Source organism: Microtus pennsylvanicus, chromosome 2 (genome assembly GCF_037038515.1).
Source record: "Microtus pennsylvanicus isolate mMicPen1 chromosome 2, mMicPen1.hap1, whole genome shotgun sequence".
NCBI classification, from domain to species: Eukaryota; Metazoa; Chordata; class Mammalia; order Rodentia; family Cricetidae; genus Microtus; species Microtus pennsylvanicus.
The window spans coordinates 96,859,298-96,883,334 of record NC_134580.1 but is presented as its reverse complement, the minus strand read 5'-3'; the positions used below and the strand labels follow the sequence as shown (position 1 = coordinate 96,883,334).

General features: G+C 51.7%; 1 protein-coding gene across 5 annotated transcripts in view; it reads right to left on the bottom strand.

Annotated features, from left to right (window-relative positions):
• Pak6 (p21 (RAC1) activated kinase 6) overlaps positions 1-22,020 on the bottom strand; it is a 33,750-nt gene extending 11,730 nt beyond the window's left edge. For 2 of the 5 annotated variants that reach the window (XR_012909694.1, XM_075961775.1), the window contains exons 1-3: positions 21,031-21,793; positions 20,199-20,281; positions 7,922-8,016 (exon numbers count right to left, since the gene is read on the bottom strand). The gene's annotated coding sequence lies outside the window, so the exon portion shown is untranslated. Of the gene's footprint in view, positions 1-7,921; positions 8,017-14,536; positions 14,598-20,198; positions 20,282-20,744; positions 20,994-21,026 lie in introns of those variants that run through there. The other 3 variants (XM_075961778.1, XM_075961774.1, XM_075961777.1) reach the window with 3 other exon arrangements.
• Positions 22,021-24,037: the final 2,017 nt, after the last annotated feature.

The window sequence follows — 24,037 nt, the reverse complement described above, 5'->3', positions numbered from 1 at the left end:
GAGAAAGACCAGCACCCAAGGGATTACGGAGGTTGGCAGCAGTGAGTGGAGCTTTGGGTAGGAGACAGAGATTTAGCAGTCAGCTAATCATTTAAACATTGGTAAACCTGAGACCTAAAGGAAGGCCACTAGGACTCATCAGAAGTGTGGTCCGGCCAGCCGTGCTTGTGACAGTAGAAAACCCAGAAGAGTCTGCAGCAACCAAATTTGTTTGGAAAGTCTTCAATTCAAGGCCAACATAAATAAAAGTTCATTGAATTTCAATATAAAATGAAACAGAGCCAGGCATAGTAGCTCACACCTGCAATCCGAGACGAGATCGGAGGATCAGGAACTCAAGGCCAGAGTGCACTGCACAGTGAGTTTGAGACTAGCCAGGGCTAGATAGCCTGTCTTGAGGACGAGGTAGTGGTTCTGGAGAGATGACTCAGTGGGTAAGAGTGATTACTGGGCCAGGCAGCGGTGGCTCACGCCTTTAATTCCAGCACTGGAGAGGCAGAGGCAGGCGGCTCTCCGTGAGTTCAAGGCCAACCTGGCTTACAGAGTGAACTCCAAGACAGCTGCGGCTACACAAAGAAACTGTCTTGAAAAACAAAACAAAAATTGCTGCTCTTGCAGAGAAACTGGATGTGGGTTTGGTTCCCAGCACCCACATGACGGCTCACAACCACCCGGTACTCCAGTTTCGGGGGATCTTGACACACACCCCCCTTTGACCTCTGCAGCCTCCTGCATGTATGAGGTACACTACATATATGCAGCACACACATACACATGCAAAATAGCATAAAGATAGAATTTTAAGAGAGAAAGGAAATGACATTATTTATCATCTTACATTAAAAACAGCAAACACCTGGGAATAAACCTCTTTGCCTTGGAAGCCGTAGAACATTATTAGAGATATTAAAGAATGTTCATATGTTGAAGATTTCACAATGTGAAGATGTCAGTTACTCCCAAATCAACCTACAGTCTTATTTCAGGCTCAGCATATTTCTGGTGGCAGAAACTGACACACTGGTTCTAAGATGTGCAGGAAACAGAACCAGGAATAGCCTCGGCAGTCGGAGGGAACAGAGTCGGAGGACTATACTAAATATACATTGGGATTTATCATAAAGCTGCCGAAATTAATATGCTGTAGAAACAGCACAAGGATTGACAAATAGAGCAATGGGACAGAAGCAGGAATCCAGAAATAGACCCACTCGGATGAGTTCGCTTGATTTATGGCAAAGGTGACATTGCAATGTGGTGGGAATGGATGATCTTTTCAATAACTAGAGCCAAAGCAATTAAATATCCATGTGGGGAAAAAATGAACCTGAAGAAATGAGCTCAGAGCACACCCTCACGTTAATTAGATTCAGATCATAACCTCCATGGGAAAGGTAACGTCATCACGCTGGTGCAGGTGCAGGGGTGGAGGGCACAGTCTGGCGGTCCCCTCCCTGGTCTCATGTGATGACTATGTCAGGTCCAGGTCCGATGGCTTCTGGAATTGCTGACATGCTGGGGTCCAAACCTGTCTGCATTCGTGGATCCCAGAGGAAAATTAAACCACCGAGGTTTTCTTTGTTGAAACAGGAAGAATAAAGGATCAACTTAAAATTTCACCTCTGCCACGTGTAGGAAAAAAATACACCAAAGTAACTGCTGAGTTTGCCTGGGGGACTCTGGGGGCTTCCTCCTATGCTGCCTTTCCATCCTTCTAAGGAAAACAGCCTTGTTTTTAGACAGAGTTTTTATGACGTAGCCCAGGCTGGCCTCCTGTGACTCCTCCTGCTTCAGACTTCCAAGTGCTGGAATTATAGGTGGGGATCAAAATATTTTTACCTATTTTATAACGTTTCATTTTATTTTTATGTGTGTGCATGCGTGTGTGCCTGTGTGTCAGTCTGCGCATGTGAATGCAGTGCCCTCAGAGATCAGGAGAAGGACTTGGATCTCCTGGAAGTGGAGTTTTGCGTAGTTGTGTGCCCTCCGACCTGGGTGGCAGGAACCAAACTGCAAGAGCAATACGTACTCTTAACCACTGAGCCATCTCTCCGGGCCCTGAGATATTTTTAAACATAAGAGTGGTCCATGTTAGCCAGTGTCTCCCAGTCTCCATGAGTGAAACACTTGGGACACCAACGTGCCCTGCTAAGAATGGCCGTCGAGGCTTGCCATTTCTAGGGTTTTCTTTGGGGGCTGGAGAGATGGCTCAGAGGTTAAGAGCACTGGCTGCTCTTCCAAAGGTCCTGAGTTCAATTCCCAGCAACCACATGGTGGCTCACAACCATCTGTAATGAAGTCTGGTGCCCTCTTCTAGGGCTTTCTTTCCACATATGTCCGAGAGCCTCGAGAGGGCAGTTGCTGCACTTACCACAAGGCTGTGGTGTTCAATAAAATCGGGCCACACGGATCTTACCTGTCACTCCACCTCTGTTCGTGAGAGGAGCTAGCGCAAAGACGAGCGAGGCAGAAGGAGAATCCTCACAGACCACACTTTCATCTGCCTCGCCTGAGGAAGAGCCTGTGGCCTCAGATCTGGCAGACATGAGATGGCCTCTCCACTTTTTTAACGCAGGCCAGGAAGCTGGCTGAGGACCAGACCAGGCCAGGAATGCACTATGGAGTTTAAGGAGTGCTTTTACTATTACCTTCCTGCTCTCTGACCCATGACTGATCAGAGCGGGGTGCCCAGTGCTGGGAAGGATAACTCCAGCCAAAACCAGTTAGAGAAGGAAGCTCCCCTGGCAGGGAGCCTGGCAGACAGGAATGCAGCAGTCCCTGGCAGAGGCTTTACAGATGAAGTGTTGCCCTGCCCAGTAAACGCGGGAGGAAAGCTGGTATGACATTTCCGGAAGTCGCAGGCCTGGGGTCACTGAAAGAGGAACTGTAGTGTCCAGGGAGTTTGGAGTCTCAGAATCCGAAAAGACAGGAGCTGTTTTTGAGGACCTGTTAGGCCCCTTCTGAGAGCTAGCAGCTCTGTGAGGAAGGAATGCTTATTCACCATCTAGATGAGGCTCCAAGGCGGGCAGAGTCTGTCCCAGATCACAGAAACAGGAAATGACTGTATGTATATGGGGTGGGGGTGGGGACTAAACCCAGATCGGATTCCATGTACCTTGCTCTATCCTTGTGCCCCCAATCACTGTGGGCAGTGCTGTCCCTGTGTCCCCTCTGCACTGTGGGCAGTGCTGTCCCTGTGTCCCTGTGTCCTCTCTGCACTGTGGGCAGTGCTGTCCCTGTGTCCCTGTGTCCCCTCTGCACTGTGGGCAGTGCTGTCCCTGTGTCCCTGTGTCCTCTCTGCACTGTGGGCAGTGCTGTCCCTGTATCCCTGTGTCCCCTCTGCACTGTGGGCAGTGCTGTCCCTGTGTCCCCTCTGCACTGTGGGCAGTGCTGTCCCTGTGTCCCCTCTGCACTGTGGGCATGCTCTGCTAATGAGCTCCTTCTTGGAGGTCTTCACCAGCAGGAAACCGGGCCCAGCTAATGAGAATTCCCGGAAGTCTAAAGTGAGAGGGACGGGCCTTCTCTTCCCTCTACCTGACCTGGCGCTTGTCTGAGTCAGCCCTGGTAAGCAGGGCTCTTCTAACGTGTAGGCTGACCCTTACCTTATATGGAACCAGTATGTCTTGTACTCTGTAAGGGAAGGGCAAAATGTTTTAAAAAGGTTGCATTGGGGGCTTTGATGACCAGGGTTGGCGTGTATGACAAACAAAGGCCCTGGGGAAGGGGGAGGCAACAGGAGATTTGGCTCACAAGTCAGTGGACAGGGTTCCATGTTTGATGTCACCATTCCACAGGGACAAGGGAAAACAGGTCAGGTGTCCACTTAGAGGGTGAGAGGGTCACTCTCTCCTGCTGCTCCTGGAGAAGGGAAGATAGCCAGCCTGCATGCTGGCTCCTCACAGACCCAGGACAAAACAATAGAGGCCAGAGAGGGACACAGACCTTACAGCAGAGCCCTTGGGGTGTACACCTGCCTCCTGTGCTCTGCGATTGAGAATCCCCTTCGGGGCCTATCTTGAATGTTAGTTCTTCTCCTGTCAGCCCTGCTTTTCACCAGGAGCGAGTGTCCAATGTGGTCACCCACCTTACCCTGCCACACCCAGCTTTGGATGATTTGTGGCTTCCACACCTTGAATGCCTTTCAAGGAAAGCATGCTTAGCTCGCTAAAGGGATTCCGAGAATGGACCACAGGCTGAGAAAAAAGCGTATGGCGAGGGACCGGTGTGCAACTCCTGGGGAGGAGACTGGATTCAGTACTGCTAGGTTACTTATACAAGCAAACTCTGGAATGCGGGGAAGAGGCTGGTGGGATCCCTGCCATTTCTGGGAGTCTGGTTCACAGAACAGTGGAGGACCCCCCCAGCTCAGGTGCCCCCGATGTAGAGAGGAGTAAGGTCCCAGCTTCCTCACAAGAAGGCTCAGGGTGAGCTTAGCAGCTCACGTCTAGGGCCCTGCGGCTCAGCAGGGACCCTGGGGCCTGCGGCCTTGACCTAATATTTAGGTCTCAGCCCTTGTGTCTGTTGCTGACAAGAGAAGGATTTCATTCCCCTCAGCCTGTCAGGAAGAGTAACCGTCCTTCCTCAGGGAGCTTTAGGGTGATTTAGTAAGAATCCCTCAAGGAGAGTCTCGTTGACGTACCGGCTCCAGGCTGAGCATGTCACATACATGACACTTATGCAGAGGTCTGTGAGGAGAAGTGTTTACTCTTACTCTGTCATGGGGGCGAGGAATTATTTGGCCACAAAGACCAGATTACTTGCCTAAGTATAGCAGCTTGGAGTCTGTTCTAGACCCTAAGGTGAATGTGGCTTTACTCAGTCACCAGGACCCCGTCCCACCCAAGTGGTGTTTCCCAAGATTTTCTGAGGAAGGACCTACTTTAAAATGGTACTACAAGACAGAGGCGACTTTCCTGGATGCTACAGAGCTTAGAAATGTTCCTCTCATTGCCACTATTGGGCCTGGTGTGGCCTGTAGAGGACCCTGCCTCCCCGCAGAGCTGGGCCCCAACACCGACATCGACAGTAGGCCTATGTAATGGCTTCCTTGTAATTCACGGTGGGCCCGTCACCCCTCTCCTCTAGGAGGAATTGCGGGACTCATCAGCCTCCCACCCCTGATTAGAAATTTCTGTGAACAGAAGATGTCTCGTTGGCCAGGAAGATTTTCTCAGCCTTGACTCTCTGGAGTTTGCTAAATGTCAAATGATATCATTTATTATACCCCAGCCAGTCCCGACTCTGCACACCCTGGGAAACAAGACTTCACTTTTGGGAATGCTAAACTTGTTCCTTCCAAGGAGATGCTGGTATGTATGAGTTAGCCTGCCCCAGAGGAAGAGCTGTCTGCTCCATGGAACCTCTGACCTGCTCCTCTACCTCTGTCCAGATTTCCATCCCCGTGATATCCCCAAGAGGAGTCTGGCTGTACTCTGTTTAAACATGGTCAGCAACAGGGAGCTGCTGTCCCTCCCCAAGGCCTGTCTGGTCCCCTCACTGTTCAGTCCCCACAAGGGTCCAGGCCCCCATGTGTTTCTCTTCACATGCCCCAAGAGACACACGAGGTCGCCCCCCCACCCCAGCACCCTATTCTGACTTCCCAAACCACACAGGAGAAAGTTTCATCTGCTTTATGCTATTGCTACCTGCAGCCAGAGCCCTTGACTCTGTGGCCTTCTGGCTCTGTGGAGCTGCCTAGGGCCACAGTGTTGAGGTGTTGAAGGCCTCAGAAAACTAAGCAGGACAGAGAGGTTCTGTTACCCCATTTGTGTGAGCCAGGGAGACGAAGTGGGTCCAAACCCTGATACCATTCCCACACCACAGGCCCCAGAGAATGCCAGGGGAAGAATACTGGGGTGTTGATTCAAAGAATACGACGATGAAGCTCATTCAGTAGCTTATGTCAACACTCCCGCTGAGGGAGAGGCCGAGGAGCAGGCTAGCCAGCTGAGGATAGTCAATATTGACCTGGGTCTTGTCTGGGCCCAGTTCCAGCCCGTTCTAACAGTGTTGTGGTCCAGAAGCTGCTCACAGCAGCCCAGCCCTCTGACCTCTGTGGCTGTACCTAGAAGCCCAGTCCTTTCCCATGCTGCTTCTGGAGAACAGCAATGGGCTGGCCTGGGCACGGGGCGCTAAGGTGGCTGAAGAGCGACATTCCCTAAGAGCGCTACAGGCCAGGGCCCTTCTTGCTGTCCTATTTCAACTGACTTCGTGTAGAAGCCCTGATCCTCAGAACCTTTCCAGAAGAACCTCAGCAGTTCTCGGCCACAAGACGACTTTACATTTCTGTAGTCCTTAACTTTCCAGATCTGTTTTCACCTCCTTGCTTTATGCTCAAAACCACCTTGAGATAGGCAGAGCCAGCTTTGCTGGACCTTTCTATTTATTTATTTTTTCTTTTCCTGTCCTGTTTTCACTATGTAGACCAGACTGGCCTTAAACTCACAGAGATCCTCCTGCTCTGCCCTCCCCCAATCGTTGAGATTAAAGTCATATGCCACCATGCCCCACTATTGGTCCTATGGCGAGCATCAGGGAAAAGGAAGAAAGAGAGGGCACACGTGTAATGCCTGCCAGGTGCCAGGTGCTGTCCTAGGTGCTTTTGATTCTTAAATCTAATGGTTGGTACAGTTATTCTGGGCTCCGTTTTACAGGCAGAGAAATTGAGGCTTGGAAAAAATCTCTCCTCAATTGTACATGGTAAGGTGGGATACGAAGTCTCTCCAACTCCAAGCTCCCCCACCATGAGGAGCGCCCAGGGACAGCAAACAGCCTGTCCTATCCCACAGCTACCTTGATGGTCTCAGGAGCCACAAATCAAAGTCTCCTAGTATCCCAGAAGTACCCAAGGAAACAATATCTCAGGTCAGGCCACGAACACGCGAGAATGCATGTAGCGTGTACAGATGTTCCTCCTGTTCATCTGTCAAGTTGGGTTTCCTTCCAGAAATGGTCCCTTCCCCCATGCTAGAGGCGGCAGGTTAGAATCTCCTGTGGCTTACCTGCCTTAGACCCTCTGCCTTGGTTTTATGTCTGTCTACCCTCAGAAAAAAACAATAATAATCTTGCCAAGTGGACCACTCTGTTCTCAAAAGTCCCCAGCTCAAAGTAGCTTAAACTCTTGTAGGCGGAGGCTGGTGAGGTGGCCTCCTAAGCTGTTGGTCGGAAACCATTCCAGTTTCACATTTCAGCTATCCTAGGAGGGGAGCATTATCACCCCCACTTTACACTGAACCCCACTTTACAGACATTTACAGTCAACAGTCAAGTGGAGGTCTGAACCCACCTCCATTTGGGTCTCAACCGATGTGTTCTCAGCCCTCTGTCCTATACACAGCAAGTGTAAAATAGGCAGAAATGGACTGGGGAGCCCTCCCCAGCTTCGCATAGAAAAACAAGCCAGAAGAACCTAAACAGCACTAGAATACGGCAAAATACAGAGGATATAGCGTACATCCCAGGAACTCTGTGCCTTAGCCCCTGGTGATCCCAGCAGCGGACCCCAAACCGAACGCTACTCCCTGAGTGTGGAAAGAGCTGGAATATGTTAACAGGGTTTCCTGCACTGGGCAGCACAAACTTATGTTTGCTGTCCTCCTTGCCTGGGGCCTCTTCCTAAGCATGCATTCTGTGAACCTGGGCTATGGGACACTGCCTTGTTCAGCCGGTTATCAAACCTAATGACTTCAGAGGCTGGGCCAGGCTGGGCCAGACTGGGCGGTCCATTTGAAGCCGCGGTGGCCTACCATGTGCTGGAAGAGGTTGCAAATGACTTATCAGGCACGCTCTATGGATTGAGAAATGGCACCTCCCTGGGTCACTGCCACTGTCTAACAGTACATGGAAGGGGGCTCCTTGCCCTCCCGCTGTCCCTCCCAACCTACCTCCCCGGAAGGTCTGGAGCAGAAGGCCCCTCACTCACCTCCTGTGGCCTTCTCTCCTCGCCTTTCACTATTTTTCAGTCAGCTCTCTAGAGCACGAAGGGGAGGGAAGATCCCGGGACCTTCCTCTGCCGGCCTAAGGGAGAAGCACACGGTGATCAATGTAATTAAGTGTCCCTGCAGATTCTGCGACTGGCTGGAGTCCAGGACGTTGGGAACCGCACCCCTCCCCGAACGAACTCGGGTGCCTGCTGAACTGCAGACAGTGGGGCTAGCGAGGGTGGGGGAGGGGAGGCGCAGCGCCGCTTCCGAGGTCGCCAGTGTCCCCGCACGCTCCGTCCCGCGCGGCGCTCACGCGGAGATGGGTCGCCGAGCCCGCGAGCCGGCACCCAAGGGCCCCTAGGTCCCGCGGCGGGTCAACCCCAAACTTCGGGGACTGAGAACCCCGGGCACGGGCAGTCCAGCCAGTCCCCTGGGGAGTCCTGATCCCCGCTCCGGTCCCGGGATCCCTGACCCATCGCGGCGCCCGGGACACCCACCTGCCAAGCGGGAAGCCGCGGAGTGCCCCGAGAGGCCGCGGGAGCCGGGCCCGCCCTCCGCGGGAGGGACCTCGGCGCGGGCACTGCAAGGAGGGGCCGCGGCACGTCGGTGCGGCGCCCGCTTCACCTGGCGCGGAGTTGGACTGCAGGGTGTGGCTTCAGGTGGGACGCCCAGAGCGCGGGAGCTCCGGAGAGATTGCTGGGAGCGCAAAGACTCCGGGATCGGCCTAAGGACCGACAGCGTGCCCACCGCCTCCCTCCAGCCCCGCTGACCACGGCCTGCCTGCCGCGACCTCCCCGCGGCACCAAAGCCAGGGTCTGAATTATCTTCTGAGCGGCTGTTGAGCAATCAACTCGCGCCTTTGCTCGCAGACGCCTACTTTGGGATCCTGAGCCCACTCTGCAAAACCTGTGTCCATTCGCACATCTCTCAGGGCCCGATCCGGAGTCCTGAAACCGGGCACCTTGACTTGCTAGCCAAGTCTGGACAAGTTCCCCAGCCCTGCGACTTCCCGGGTCCTTGTGCAGGCAAGAGAGCAGGATATAAAGGAATCCCGATATTTCCTTGTCACCCTGACTTACTCCTGAGAACTTTCTGTGGTTTTAAGATCACAGAAAAGGGATTTTGAGGGGGTAGAGATCGCTTCCAGCAGCGTGGCACCCAGAAACTGGACGATGAAGTCTCAGCGGGACAGAGCCCTCTACCTGCTTTGAGGGAGGGGCAGTGGCCACCTGTCTGTCTCCTCCCCAAACAAGGAAAAGAAAGACCTTTGCTGTCTTTCACTTGGACCCTTGGAGAGAACTTTACTCGCTGAGGGCTGAGGGGATTCTAGCTTAGAAATGCTGACATCTGGAACCCAAATGGCTGCTTCATATAGGGCTAGGTGGCTGCTGGTGTCAGTCACAGACAGGGGACACAAGATACCGAGCAGTACAGGACTGTTTCTTTTGCCACCATTGCTGGGTATCTCAAATTTGGTTTTTCATTGACATCATGTTCGCCACACATTTTTGTTCACTGATTCTTTAGCCATGTGGGTGCTGTTTCTGGATAAGTCGCCTGCAGTGTGGGCTCGGTTGCTTCCCTGGAGTTTATTTTAGGGCTCCTTTAGCCGTATTGGTGCTGTCTCTGCATAAGTCACCGCACTGTGGGCTTGGTTGCTCCCCTGGAGTTTACTCTAGGGCTCCCACCAACCTGAATAAAGATGATCTATGGGAACTCGACAGCCTCACAAAACTCTAAACCTATTGTGGTTGCACCTCAGATCTCCATACCCTCATTGTACTGGAGAAGGCAATGGTGTCAGCCTTGTGTGCTGTGGAAGGGGGGCGCGGAAGCTTCGGCAGCTGATCACGGGTTCTCTCAGACCCACACATATGTACAATCCATGTCTGTTCACTCCTTGCTCTGTCTTTCCTTTCTCCTCTCTCAGTCTTTCCTAAGTGATTCTCTTTTCTCTGGACATTATGAGCAAAGCCCTTCCCTCTTGGCCAGCCAGGAAGCTTCCTGAGTTCCTTGAAGCGACACAATATGGCTTCCCCATAGATCAGTCACCCCGGGGCCTAGGTACTTGCCTGACATTGGCTATAAGAAGGAGGTTGTGCTGTGTAGAGAGATGGGGGAGATTGGGTGCTGTGGATTTGAAATGAACTGCAAACCAAATTTGGAAGGAAATGTAGCATTGAATCTAGAATCAACACCCTAAATTACTTTTTACTGATCCACAAGTGTACATGTGAATTACCATCTTTTAGTAAAATATGTTTTTATGCCCAAACCATAGCTCTAAGCATTAATTTGAATTGTTAAACTACAATAAAATATAAACATTAGCATATTACCAGGAATCAACTAGTACCTAATTTGGTTTGAACCAAGGTCGACACATCCCAGAGTAGATATTAACCAAGTTTCATCCTTTTCTTACAGGGAATAGATTTAGAAAACACCGGGTCTCTCCTCCACCCGTGGAAGCTGAATTGGGGCCTGAGGCCTCAAGAAAGGCAGGGCCTCCCAAACAAGATGGACCAAGCAGGTAATGACTCCTCCATCGATGAAGCTAACCAAACCAGATTATCACTAAGCTTTCCTAGAGAAAAACTTTCCATCTCAGTACACGGCTACACTAGGGGACCGCTCACCACATCAAGTCCTGTTTCTATATTTTCCTTTTTCCGCTGCTTCTACCCAAGGTTCAGCTCACTGGGTTGGATGATGCCCTGTCGGTCGGGATGACTGGGATATGCAGGACAGACTGAGTGGCTGACTCTGGCTTGTGCCTTTCCCTCTTCTCTGGGCTACACTGACCCATGCCCAGCTCAACCCTGCCTCGGAGGAGAGAGCAGGAAAGTCCTAGCAACAGTCAGAAGGACAGCGTTGCCTCCAGTGTGCACACACCTTGCCCTGGGCCTGTTTCCTCCACCGTGGAGCCAAGGATATGGGACGCCAGGCGCTGCGCTCCCTTGAGGAGACTTGGTCTCTGGCATAGGTCTGTTGCCAAGGGAGTTCATGTACTGCCATCCACACATCAGGCCTTGGAGAAAAACACAGACTCTTGGAGTATTGGCCAGCCAGCCAGCCAGCGCAGTCTTCAAGGGCCTCAGGGTGGCACATAGGGTGGGGTGAGTACTTCCCAATTCAATCTCAGCCAGTGGCTGTCGGGCCTGTTGTAACATCTGACTGGTACCGCCAGGGCTGGGCGCCCAGGTTAGGGCCAAAGAGAAAAGATATAGATCAACTTGTGGTTTAGAAATACAAACACATTATCCGTCTCTGCACCTTTCTCTTCAGGACTTGAAAAGCTTCCTGGGAACCAGGAGCTTGCTAACAAGCTCCCTTGCTCACTGTAGTTTCCTATCTGTGGACGCCCCTTCTCCCCTATCAGGAGTAATCACACCTCCAGTTTCTGAACGCTTCCTGTGGGTGGAGCCCTGAGGTGTAAGCTAAGAGCTTACGCTGCCTGCCTCACTCTGTCTGCAAAACAACCCTGGTGGAAGTTATTAACATAGCATTATTATTACTTTACAGGTGATTGAAACTGAGGTACAGGGTGGCTAAGAAAGGACTAATTTCTGCTGTAACGCAAATGCATGGGTCCCCCACACCCACGCACACGCTTACCCATCCCTATGTTGAGATCTATCTAATCACCAATATGAGAAGGTTATTAGGAGACAAGGTGTCAGAGGTGGTTAGCACCTTAAGGCCCGTTGTAACTACCGTGGTAGTTAACTCCAGCCCCCACCCCCAGGAGAGGCAGGCGAATCTCTGTGAGTTCCAGGCCAGCCTGGTCTACAGAGAGAGTTCCAGGACAGCCAGGGCTACACAGAGAAACTGTCTCCAGAAACAAACAAGCACCCACCAAGGACAAAATATCTCTCCAGGTTAGCAGGGAAATATTCTAAAATGAGAAACACTTGCGCCCCTCCCTTCGAGGTATGCAATCTATGAGATAGCGAACAGCAAAGAATCATGATTTTCTGCTTGAATTCCTTTCTAAGGGAAGGGATAAGCTGAAGCTCCGGTGCCAGCCAGAACTTGCCTCCCAGGAAGGGACTTCACAGACTTCTGACAGCCTATCCACCCACCTCGCAGGATATGGCCGAGACAAAGATGGGCACCTAATGGTAGAACCACACCTTGCCTAGGACTAGGGAGTTATACAGACTTCCTGTCCTCTATTTAAAGCTAAACCTGTTAGTGCTCCTGAAGATGGACTTGCGGGGGGGAGGGGGGAGGGGGCAGGAGGTGTCACTGAATCCCTTCTTTTGTTCCTCTTCCCTATGTGACCATATTGAATAGATATTTTTTTTGCCCCACTCCCAAACCCCACTACTTCTTTCTTTAATTGGCTTTACCAGTGAGGTGACTGAGAGCTTGTTGGAGCTGCCAGAGCATGGGCTTCGTACTCTAAAAACAAACAAACAAACAAAACAAAACAAACAAAAAACCATAAACCTCATGAATGGGATTAGTGTTCGACACAAGCAGCCCCAGAGTTAGCCCCAGTCTCTAGATGGTATTGTGAAAAGACAACCACTCATAAACCAGGACATGGGCCTTCACTAAACACCAGATTTCCCGGCATCCTAACCTTGGACTTCTGAGCTTCCAGAACCATGAGAACCAGCATTGCATATAAGGCGCATGGCTGTGCTGTCCTGCACAGCAGCCTGTGGCCTAAGCCGGTTACTGAGTGGAGGGGCCACACTCATACGACTCCCGGTGAGTTCTCTTAACCTGAAGTTCAGAAGTCCCTGAGGCCAAGAGCAGTCTGAACAGTTGGCAGTGGGAAGAGGCCAGCTTACACCACTCTGCAGGAAGGGTGAGTCTGGTACCTGGGATATTTCCACTCCAGATCTGAGTTAGGGCGTGAGGACTACCATATATGCAAGGCTAAGGTGGTCACGGAATCCCCTGTGAGGAACCAAGTACTAGGTTTCAATGGTCATGAGTCAGCACCCTGCCTGCAGATCCTCCTCAAGCTGTCTGTCTATCACAGACCGAAAGGGGCCTGACAACCTGAGTCTCACATTCAGAGGCTGCTTGGGAGGCAGGCAGCCAACACTCCAGGCAGGGGGAGGAGGAGCTCCCGCAATTCCCTGCCCCAGGAGCGGGCACTCTCTGGAGGATTTCTGCTTTCACTCCTTGCTTCTAGGATGTTCCAGACCTGTCTCTTTCTGCTCTGGGGTTGGTCCTGGCCAATGCCTCGCCGTGGCAGACAATACTCATTTGCTGATGGGGCAAGAGCCCAGGGCATATCTCCAAGGGCCTGCAGCATGAGTTGGAGGAGAACCTTGGGCCCGCCTGCAGGAGGAGGCAGACAGGGTCTAGCTGTAGAAACCATGGATTCCTGCAGGACGAGAGCCCCCTGGACTTTATAGATGTTTATCACGACCTCAGTTTTGGTTTCTTGATGTAGATAATGGGGAAACTTTGCTCTCTTCCCTTGGGAAGGTAAAGTGATGAGCGTTAGGGTAAAGGGGTCCTTAGGACTGGTACCTCCAAACAGAGGGAACACAGTTGATAAAGAGGCAAGGAGGCTAAACACACCACACACACACACAGTGTATCCACACACCTTCCATAAAGAGCAGTCAAGTCCATTGTGGTTTGCTGCAGAGCAGAATCCCAGGATTCTTCCAGAAGATAAAGTTACTGCCTGCTGATACTCAAATGATTCAACAGATCTATCTATGTCATTGCCCAGAAAAAGAACCCTGGACCTACCTGGGGTCTAGTTGGGGTTGGAAAAGTCCATGGGTGCCCACCTGATGGGACCACTCATCCACCTGATGATGGAATAAGAGCTCAGTTGTATGCTGGCCTCAGCAGAAAGAGACAGCCTCATCCACAACAGTCTCTTTCTGGCTGCTTTTTCTCAAATTCTGACCCTTTCTAGACTGTCTCCCAAATAAAAACTGGCATGGGGAGGGGGTTCAGTTAGCCAGACATTCCCAAGGGGGTCTGATATCCCAAGATGAGCCGTGCAGGAACACAGGCCTCTCTGCAGAGCATGGCATTCTTCCCGGGTACATGGATGATGAGCTGAGCCAGCCTGGGAAGGCTTGGGAGCAAAGCTGTCTCTACAGCAAGGACTCTCGCCGTAGAGGCATGATAGATTCATTTAATATCTTCTTGCCACAATTGCTTTGCGGGCTCTACGTGTAATGGCCCCCAAAGTTCCATCCAATGCCTTTGGCTGTCACTTCAGCTCTCTGACTACCACTGCTACTGGCTGAACTAACAGCTGGAAGCCCCCTTGAATAGGCCCCCTCCATTATCCTCTTTCTCTCTGTTGCCCAGGTCTGAGGTTGGGGCAGGGTTACGACTGTGGCATCCTTGGGTCTGACTTTCAGAGAGGGACAGATGGCAATGGTAGGGGGATGGGGGAGACCTGTGCCTGGCCAGATGAGGACCAAAGCTTCTGAGGGAGTATGATGTTGCCCCCCCCAAATCAAGTACCACCCCAACTATTGGAAGAGAAGACCATACGTAGGTGTAATTGCATGCACACCACAGGGTCTGCGCGGTGTGGGTTCTAGGGCGCTCTGGCCACTGGGTTGATATTTGAAGACGTGGTTTGCTTAACTGCCACTTGACAGGTCTGTGCTTACCTGTTCTCTGGGTATTTCCTTTTCCAGTGTGCAAAGCTCCTGCTTGCTTACTGGAATATTCCTGTGAACACTGACAGGGTGGGTCCTGATCACACCATCACCACACCCATTCCTGGGCCCCTGTTTAGCTGGTGGATAGCCAGGAGGTGCCCACCACATTTCTCTTACATGCTTCCATAAAGTCCTGAATATCTGCTTTTCCTGCTCCACTTCTGTGAGTCTGGCTCCACCTCTCACATGGGCTAACACTTCTGCCTCACCCCTCCTTTCTGGACATTGGACATTTCCTTCCAAGAAGTTCTACCCTAAAGTCTTCTTGCCTGTCTCGGATCTGCTGACATGGGACCACCCTCCTCCTCCTCCTGGGAACTGACCTCTAAGGGTGACAGCTACACACTTGCATTCCTTCCTCAGGTCTAAAGAAATGGCTCAGTAGGCAAAGTCCATGCCGTGTAAGTATGAGAACCTGAATCCATACTTTCTCCCCCACCAGAAACCACATCAAAAAGCCAGCTAGCTAAGGTAAGCACAGAGTACATCTCCAGCTCTTGGGGTGAACAGGAGACAGACCGCCAGGGCTCTCTGGCCAGGTGAAATAGTGAGCTCCAGGCTCCAGAAGACCCAAGTTCAGTTCCTAGCACCTGCATCATGTGGCTCAGCACTGCCTGTAAGTCCAGCTCCAGAGGATCCACCCCTCTCTTCTGGCCTCCATCGGCATGTACGCACACATGGCGTCTGCATACACAGACACATACATATAAAATTAAATCTCTATAAAAATCAAGTAGAGAAGTAATTGAGGAAGACACTACTGTCAACCTCTGGCTTCCTCATGGGTCCGTACTTTGTTGAGCACACCAACATATAGCACCCACGCGCATGTGTGTGCATGTGTGCACACGCGCGCGCGCACACACACACTCCTTGCTGGAAAGGAAAATAAATACTGGTGAAAAAGCGATCTGAGATACCTCTCTCCATACGCCTTCTCTTCCCTCTGCCCAAACTCTCTCACTTCCAGATCCACCCATCACTGCCCCCTTCGTGGCCTGAGGAGGCATTCTCAGCCTGTGATACTACCTGGGACACACAGAACTTGAATCAATCCATTTACAGATTAGTTAGATCTGTTTATTGGTCAGTGGCCGAGTGCCAGGAATGATGTCTGTCCTTGGGGAAGACTTGGTTCATAAGCACAGGCCAGACTGAAGCTCCACGCTGAGCAGAATGCAGATGGCAGAGCACAGGCCCCTGTGAGACCCTCATGCCCAGAGGAGGCATAGGGACCTGCGCAGCCTCACACTGTCCGGCTGAGCCACCTCTCCCGAAATCATCAAGCTACGGGCCATTCTTGCCTGCTGCTGGTCAAGGGAGGTGGGGTTTCTAGTTAGCTGGGTGACCTCAGGACCCACTTTTTCTCTCTGAGCTTGCTTTCATCTATAAATCAATGAGAATAGAACTAAGCCCTGTGAGAGAACCTCCTTTTTCTTGAAGGTGCGGCAGCATCGAAGAGGGCCAACTCATTTATGGGTGGTCCCTTCCTCTCCTGGGCAATGCGTACTCTGGCCTGGCCGTGTGGCTGTGGTATAACTGGTCCCCTAGCTCCTTCTACCTCATTTCTTTCTTGCACAGTTTCAAAGGATGCCTCATTTGAAGCTGAAAGAAAACAAATGGAGCTGGAGATGCTCCAGGCCAGGAAACCAAACTCCAGAACCAGTCCTCCCGGTTTTAACTCTGCTGTTGCCTTGACTTTTGGGAGTCCCTGTGCCACGCAGGCAGCCTTGAGCAAGGTGACCGGTTTGCTGCTATTTGCCCTAGGGGAGAGTGGGCTGGGCTCCTGCTGCACCGAGGATCAGAGGCCAGAGCAATCATAGCTGACTTGAGGTTTCTGCTCTTCCTCTTCCTGAGTGCTCAGGGAAGCCTTTCCAAGCTCTGGGCAGCCTGAAGTCAGGAGGTAAGACCCAGCCACAATGCTTCCTCCTTAGCCAGAGATACATCCCGGGACAGCAATGTCTGATTTGCTGATCAAATAGGACTTTAGCAGAAATCCATGCCCCAGGAAAGTCCCAATTGTCCAAAAATGGTCATCAGCATCCCTCTGTAAATTCTTGGGTCTCTGCACTGCAACAATGCCATAATGAGCTTTGGTAGATGTTACTGACCCATATGAGAGTTCCTTTGCTGGGATTGAGGTCCTTCGGCCTTGTCCAGAGAGGGCACTTACATGACTTCTCCCAGCCTACAAAAACCTATCGTGGTCTGGGTGAAATCAGAACAGGGTGCTACATTTTCTTAATTACTATGACGAATTACCATTTGGTAAGAAAAGTTTAAAAAGTCTTTGGGATTGAGCATCTCATCACTCGTCAGAGTGGTCCTCTCGGCATGCTTCAAGCTTTGCGCTTCAGGCGGGGCTGGTGAGTACACAGCTCTTAAAAAAAACAGCAGCCACCACTGTGAGAAAAGATGTCAGGCCCAGAGAGGAGTGGAACTTGGCCACTTCGCCTCTCCATCCCTTCCATGGGCACAACCCACTCCAAATCCTCAGGACCCTCAACCCTGTACCTCAGAAGGGACTGTTACCAGTCGCCTGGGGATCCTTAAAGGGCCTGAGCACACAATCAGCTCCAGGGGCAAATGGATCTGGTATTGCTATTCGCCCCAGCTCTCTTGGCCCTGGGACCATCAGCATTGTGATGCCTCGGCTTCTGTCAGGGGAGCGTTTTCCACAGCCACCCAGCAAGCCTCTCTCGGGTCCCCTATATAAGGTGGGTCTCTTCCTGCCAGCACCTTGCCCCTCTGATGGTCTCGGCAGAACCATCGTGGTTACCCACTCAACAGCCCTAGCCCACAGGTGCTAATTATCTCTGTGGTCAGGAGAGGAAGCTGAAATGGGGAAGAGACATGAAATAATTCACCCAAGTTACCAGAAGCAGCAATGCAGGCCTGGTACGCGCTCCTCACTGCACAGTGACACCATACGAGGTCTGACTGACTTATTCCTGAGCACTCTTTGCCTGGACCTGGAGGTAAGGGTTGCCTCCTCTGATAGTGTTCACTCATAACATAGGGTTGTTTTATTGTTTATTTTAGTAGGGGGTACTTTATGAAGTTCTAGTTCAGGAAAGGCTCGAGTTCATAAAGTATTTGGAATGGGTGACTCATGGGTGACAACTTCAGAGATGAGACCAGGGCCCAGCAGAGGACAAAACCACCCAGCTGCAACCTGGTTCTGTGGCTCAGCTGGTTTCTCGTGGCCTTGACCCCAAACTTCCCTCTTTATCCTTCTATGGCCTGCAAACTCCCCCAGGCCCTGTTTCTCTCTTTTCCACTCCCTCTTCCAGCCATCTGGATTTGGTACTTAGTAGCCAGGCAATCACTAGATGCAAGCCAGTGAGCAGGAACAAGAACTGACTGCACCCCACAGCCTGCCAGAGGCCACAGTCCTCTGGCCACCCCCGATGCAACAGGGTTGAGAGGTGTTTGGGTCACCAGGGCGCCAGCCTCGTGAGTGGATTAATACCCTCGTCACGGTGTACTGTAGACGTGTGTGTAGCCCTTCTGCCTTCTGCCACGCGATGACACATTCAGCACAAGGCTTTTGCTAAATGTCAGCCCTTTGACTGTGGACTTACTTCCCAGTTTCCAGAACTGTAGTTCCAATAAAGTTCCATCATGTGCCAATTACTTAGCTGTATGTATTGTGCTGTGATAACAGACAGAACAGCAGAAAAGACAAGGTCTCCTTCATCTCCTTGGTACTAATTCTCTGCTTATCCCTTCCTGTACCCAGGGTCTAACTCATGACGGAAGTGGAGTGGGGAGGGGGCAGGGGAGGGGTCCCTCCCAGGTCATGTACATAGCTTACACACACAGGAAGGTCAACCTTAGCTAAGGTGTTTTCCATTTCCTATGCTCTGCCCCAAGCTACTAGCTAGCTCATTTATGCCAGAAGACTCACAGAAATGAGCTCTTTTTCAAAGCTGTCTACAAAATGCTTGATAATAAGGTTTGCAGGACCCTAGTACTGCCCAGATCTGACCACCAGCTCTACTGCTGGGTCTTTCTCCTGAGAGTCTAGATGGCAGCAGCTAGGAAGAGCCCTCTGCTTCCAGCCACAGGTCTCCCAGGAACCCTTTCTGCCTCTGCAAGGGAGACTCAGTTCATTGGAGGACCCTCTGGGTCACGTGGGTAAGGAGGACCATTTTCTAGGATCTTGGCCTATCTCTTGGCTGGCTTGCCAGTCCTCTGTGCAGAAAAACTCCAGTAGAGACAGGCATGACCAGAATCCAGCTCAGAGCCTTTACTGAACCCTCTGAAGCCCCCAGCAGCCTTCCCGTCTGCCCATGGCCTGGCTTCTGCCCCAGGTTTACCTCTGGCCAAGCCAGCTGCCTCCCTGAGGGCCCACTGCTCACTTGGGTACTCTTGCCAGCATCTGCCACTCTGCACGCAGCTGGGCACTGACTTCTGCTCAGCTCTGCAGACCAGAAGGACCCCACAGTTAAGAGTCACCTTTTGGGAGGAAGTGAGAAGCACTTCCAGAACCAGCTCATTTTCCTCGTCCTGGAGCCAGGTGTAGAACACACTACAGTCTCCCAGGACAGGGGACAATGTTGGTCATCCTGCAGAATGATACACAGAGCACCCTGGAACCCCACTGGCCCGTGCCTTCCCTATGCTTGGCAAATCCCAAACGTACTCAATATGTATGTGGGGGGAGGGCTCACCGGAAAGATTATGTAGTTCCTCTATGCCCTGCAGGGGCTCAGAGTTTCCACCCATATCTAATATTTCGAGAAGGGCTTGCTCTTGGTGCCAACTGAGCTGGTGTCCTTGTCATTAGAGTTCCTGGACTTAACTGACAGAAAAAAAAATGTGTGTACAGCTGCCCACAGAGGGAGACTCTTCTTGGCCCAAAGGCTAATCGTCAGTCTTAACTAGATGAGTTCCCAAGCCCACCCTGGGAACTCAGTTTCCATCAGAACGAATTTAGGGAAAGACCCCCACCAGAACCCCAGCAGAAATGCAGGATTCTCTGACCTTGGTATTCCACACCAGAGGCTGTGCTGCCTGGGTCTTAGGAGCCTGAGGTCCTGGGGAGCCTACCAGCCAAGAACCCTGAGCAGAGGCTGGGAGCCCAGACAAGACTAAAGGAGCACTAGCACACACACACACACACACACACACACACACACACACACACACCCAGGCAGGCCCCTAGCCCTGGCCTTCTGCTGACTTTCAGAGTCAATCTGCCAGGTTAAGTTCAGGGAAAGGACACCAACAGGGAGCAGGAATCCAGTAGGCAGAGGACGCGCCATAAATATTTGTGGAGTGACTACATGAGGGGCAAGTGAGAAGGGCTCCTTGGAAGGAGTCCTGGTAGCCCCCAGCTCAGTCCAGAGAAAACAGGAAGCAAATTCAGGGACTGCAGAAACAAGCCCAGAGGCTGAAGTCAGTTCCCACAGAGCTGTTTCAAAATCTACCTGAAGAGTGGAGGCAAGCCGGAAGCCGCCTTGGGAATCTTTAGTCCAGGACCTCACAGCTTTTTTTGTGAACACGGAGTTAGCGTCTCTATTCTAGGTGAGGAGCAACCTCAATATATGGACCCCCTGTCCCCAACTCAAGAATCCAGAGCCTGTTGCCACAGTGGGGACCTTACCTTGGCACTCCTTCCGGGCAACTGGGCCTCAGCCTCTCCCACCGCAGGCTGGTGATTGTCTGAAGCCCTGAAAGCTGCTCTACCTTTAGGCAAAAAAGAAAAGAAAAAGAAAAACCTCAGCGATTGTCTCTGTCAGCCTCTTTTCTCCGGAAGGTTCCTGGTTGGTGTCATCTTGTCTCTGTGGGCACAACCTCCCTCCCTGCGGCAGCTTACTCACCGGTGTGCCTGAAAGCCTGCCAGTTGTGTGGGGGAGGCAGGGGGCCCACACCCCTCTGCCTGACACACACTGGGGCATGCCTGGAAGAGGACCCCAGGACTTCAGAGTGACCTCCAGCTGAGACCTGGAGAGTAGCCTGCTTGCTAAATGTGTTTATGAGCTTAGCAGGGGACATACGACCAGCTCTGCACAGGAGAGTGACAAGAGCTTGCTAGGAAGGTATTCCCCGAGTGCCAGGGATGTCAGGAAGATGGAGCGATGGGCCTGCAACCCCCAAGCCTTCTAAGTTTAGTTCCCACGCTTGGCCAGGCCTCCGGACCACTTCCTACCTTGCATTTGGCCATGTCTCTGTCTTGTGGACCCAGGAAGGATTGGCCTGAGCAGGCAGCTGTCCTTTAGTGGGCTCAGGCCATGTGTTTGCTGAGCAATCCCTTCTCCCCAGCAAGCATTCAAGACTAGACCCGCCCAGCATCGGGCAGGATCAATGCCATCAAGCCCCCATCCCCAGCTCTCAGCTGACCAGCCGCTGTCCTCAGATCTGGCTGGACACATACACTCTGACACACCCTCACCCTCTCACACACGTGGGTCCACACCCAGTACGGAGCCACCTACCTGCACAGGCCTGCCTATGCCAATCCAGCCTTGCTTTCCAAATACCAATGGTCCTGGAAGCCACACGCTTACAGGAAGATCCCCTTGAGAGGTGAGCTCAAAGCCAGCACAGGAGGACTCCAGTCGGTGTGGACCAGACTCCCCTTCTCTTCTAGCACCTTCAGAGGACACAGGGGCAGCCTGATCACCATGTCTGCTATTGTACTCTGCCAGCTGCGGTCTCTCCCTGGGCACCTCTGGCTCCCTCCGTGCCTTCCATGTCCTTAGGGGGTAGTGGCAGCTTCCCAGCGAGTTCCATCTTCCTCCAAGCCGAGGCAGGGAGGGGAGAGTTAGAGAAGGGGCGGGCCTCAGGTACACCTCCAAGTTTTCAGCTCCCCAAATAATCAGATGCAAAGGGGGAAGGAAGAAAAGCCAAGGCGGGTGGGTGACTCAGTGACGGTGGGCCGGCTTAGTCACCTGGATGGCTGCTTGCTGCTCCCGGTACGTCAGGAACAGAGCAGTGCCCTCCCCCCACCTGCTGTGGTCCGCCGCTGCTTTCAGGAGGAGCTGGCGTGGAGCCTCCAGCGTGTCCAGGCTATGGAGCAAGCAGCAGCCTCTCCCGCCTTCCTCTGGCCGATTGATCAGGGCCCCGTAGCCCCGGCCGCGGCGCGCCCCTCCTCCACCGTGCACCCCAGCTCACTTTGGGATTTCTCCATTAGATCCTCAGGCAGCGACCTGCTCCTTTAGGGCGCGAGCAGCTCCAACGTTGCCTGGCAATTTTGATATCGTCGGGGGTTGCCATGGGGAGGAGGGTGATGTCATTGACACAAAAAAACCCACTGAATTTACAAATCAGCTGGGGCTGGAGCTATTTATAAAAACACGTTTCTCGCTGCTTTCCGTTGCTGAGGGGGAGGGCGAAGAAGGACTGAGGGGTGGGGCTCATGGAAGCCTAATGTAGTCACCGTTGCTCCCCAGAAGCCAGACCTTCTTGGCTCAGCGCCAAGTCTCACCCCCTCTCCCGCCCCTGCTCTAGGTTTGCAGCTGTGGGTCTCAGCCCTGGCAGGCGTGGCCACAGCTGGAACGCACACCCCTTTACTGACTCTCATCTGGTTTTGTCCTAAAGGGCAAAAAGGGTGAGGATGAACGGTGGAGTACTCAGCCCTGTGGGTACCAGCCTCCCGCTCTCCCCTGCCTCTGCATGCCCCTCCCATGATTAGAAACAGTAGCACTGGCTGGAAAGGAGACTTGGGCTTTCAGGACGCCCACCCGCTGGTTCTCTGGATAGCTCTTGCTGAGCCTCCTGCCTCCGGCACCGGCCATTTTTCTTCTGTCCACCTGTGAAGTAACCAAGTTCCAGTCTTAGCCAGTGGTTCATCTTTTCCCTGTTCCCATCCATCACTCCATTGTGACACCTCCTTTCCGTGGCTTCCACTAAAATCCCGTGGAAGGCTGGTCTCAAACCTTTGAAGCAGTTGTTCCATTGTGGGCAACTCACCCCACAGTGGCCAACACCTGTTCCTAGACCCCCAAGTGTGGACAGGAGGGAACTGGGAATTGATTCTAACCACTGACGTCCAAGATGGCACTAAGGTGTACATATTGTTTTTGAATATCCGTTCTTAACCTTTTCCTAAAATTTGGCTAACACCCTAAGCTCCAAATTTTCCTTCTGGAGGTCACATCTCAGCTCCACAGTCCATTGGTTGAGTGACTTTGGCATGCTGTTTAACCAACTGAACCTCAATGTCATCATCTATAAAATGGAGACAATTTCACCTGCCTCCCAGGATTGTGGGGATTTAGCGCACACAGTTCCTGGCTCAGGGACTCGATTGGAGAGCTCAGTGAACATCTGCTTTCTTCTTGGAGGGTCTACACCGTTTATTGTTCTTCCTTATGGACCCATTCACCAAGTTAATCTTCTAAAGCTCTGAATCCCAGCCACTGTCTGTGCAAAGGTCTCAGATTGCACATTCAATCCCCACATCATGGAATCAAAATACCAATGTCATCCAGGGACCAATAGGAAACATTTCCCCTTTAATTAGGTAGGCAGTTCCTTTTGGAGACCTCTGTATTTCCTCTTGGTCCTTCAACACGGCACTGTGAGGAAACAGTTATAAATGACGCAATAGGGTCTGAAACACAGGCAGATGCAGATTTAGTCAGAAGCACATCTACGATGGATCATACCTATGATTCCATCACTCAGAAGACTAAAGCAGGGGGATTACTGCTAGCTGGAGGCTCTAGCCTAGGCTACAAAAAGAGTTCTAGACCTGCTAGAATCTAATGTCACCTTCCCAATATATTAGTATTGCTTGTGATTAGAAAAAAAAGTGGAAGCTATAGTAAGGTTCACAAATAGAGGATTGACTAATATAAGAGGGTGCTTCCTAATGCAACCAAGTACCTGGATACTTAAAAAGGATGGGGTTGGCCAGCAAGATGGCTCAGTGGGTAAAAGTGCTAGCCACGCAAACCTGACAACCCTAATTGGAGCACCAAATCCCACAATGGAAGGAGAGAGATTATCCTCTGACCTCCACATGTGTGCCCTGGCATTTATGCACACACACACTAATAATAATGAATACTAATAAAATAAAATTTTAAAATTGTATCTGTTTGTATGTGGGGTAAGGATGGTAGTGCCAACTAAGGGGAAAGACATCTACTTGCTGCAAGACAATGAGAAAAGCACTTCATGTTCGCTGAAAAATAAAAGATATTGCTACATCTGTGTTTAAGCGACAAACTCTCAGGCTATTCCCCCAAGATGGGACCTAGTAAATCTTTTACTTAAAAAAAATTAACTTTTGCATTATTTGAAATTGTCACTGAGCGAACATATTTTTCTAGTTTTAAAATTACAAAGTTAAAGATAAGCAAGCAGGACTGGAGAAAAATCCCAGTGGTTAAGAGCACTGACTGCTCTTCCAGAGGACCCAGGTTTGATTCCCAGCTACACACAGCAGCTGGAACCACCTGAAACCTAATTCTAGGGGATCTGACACCGTTTTCT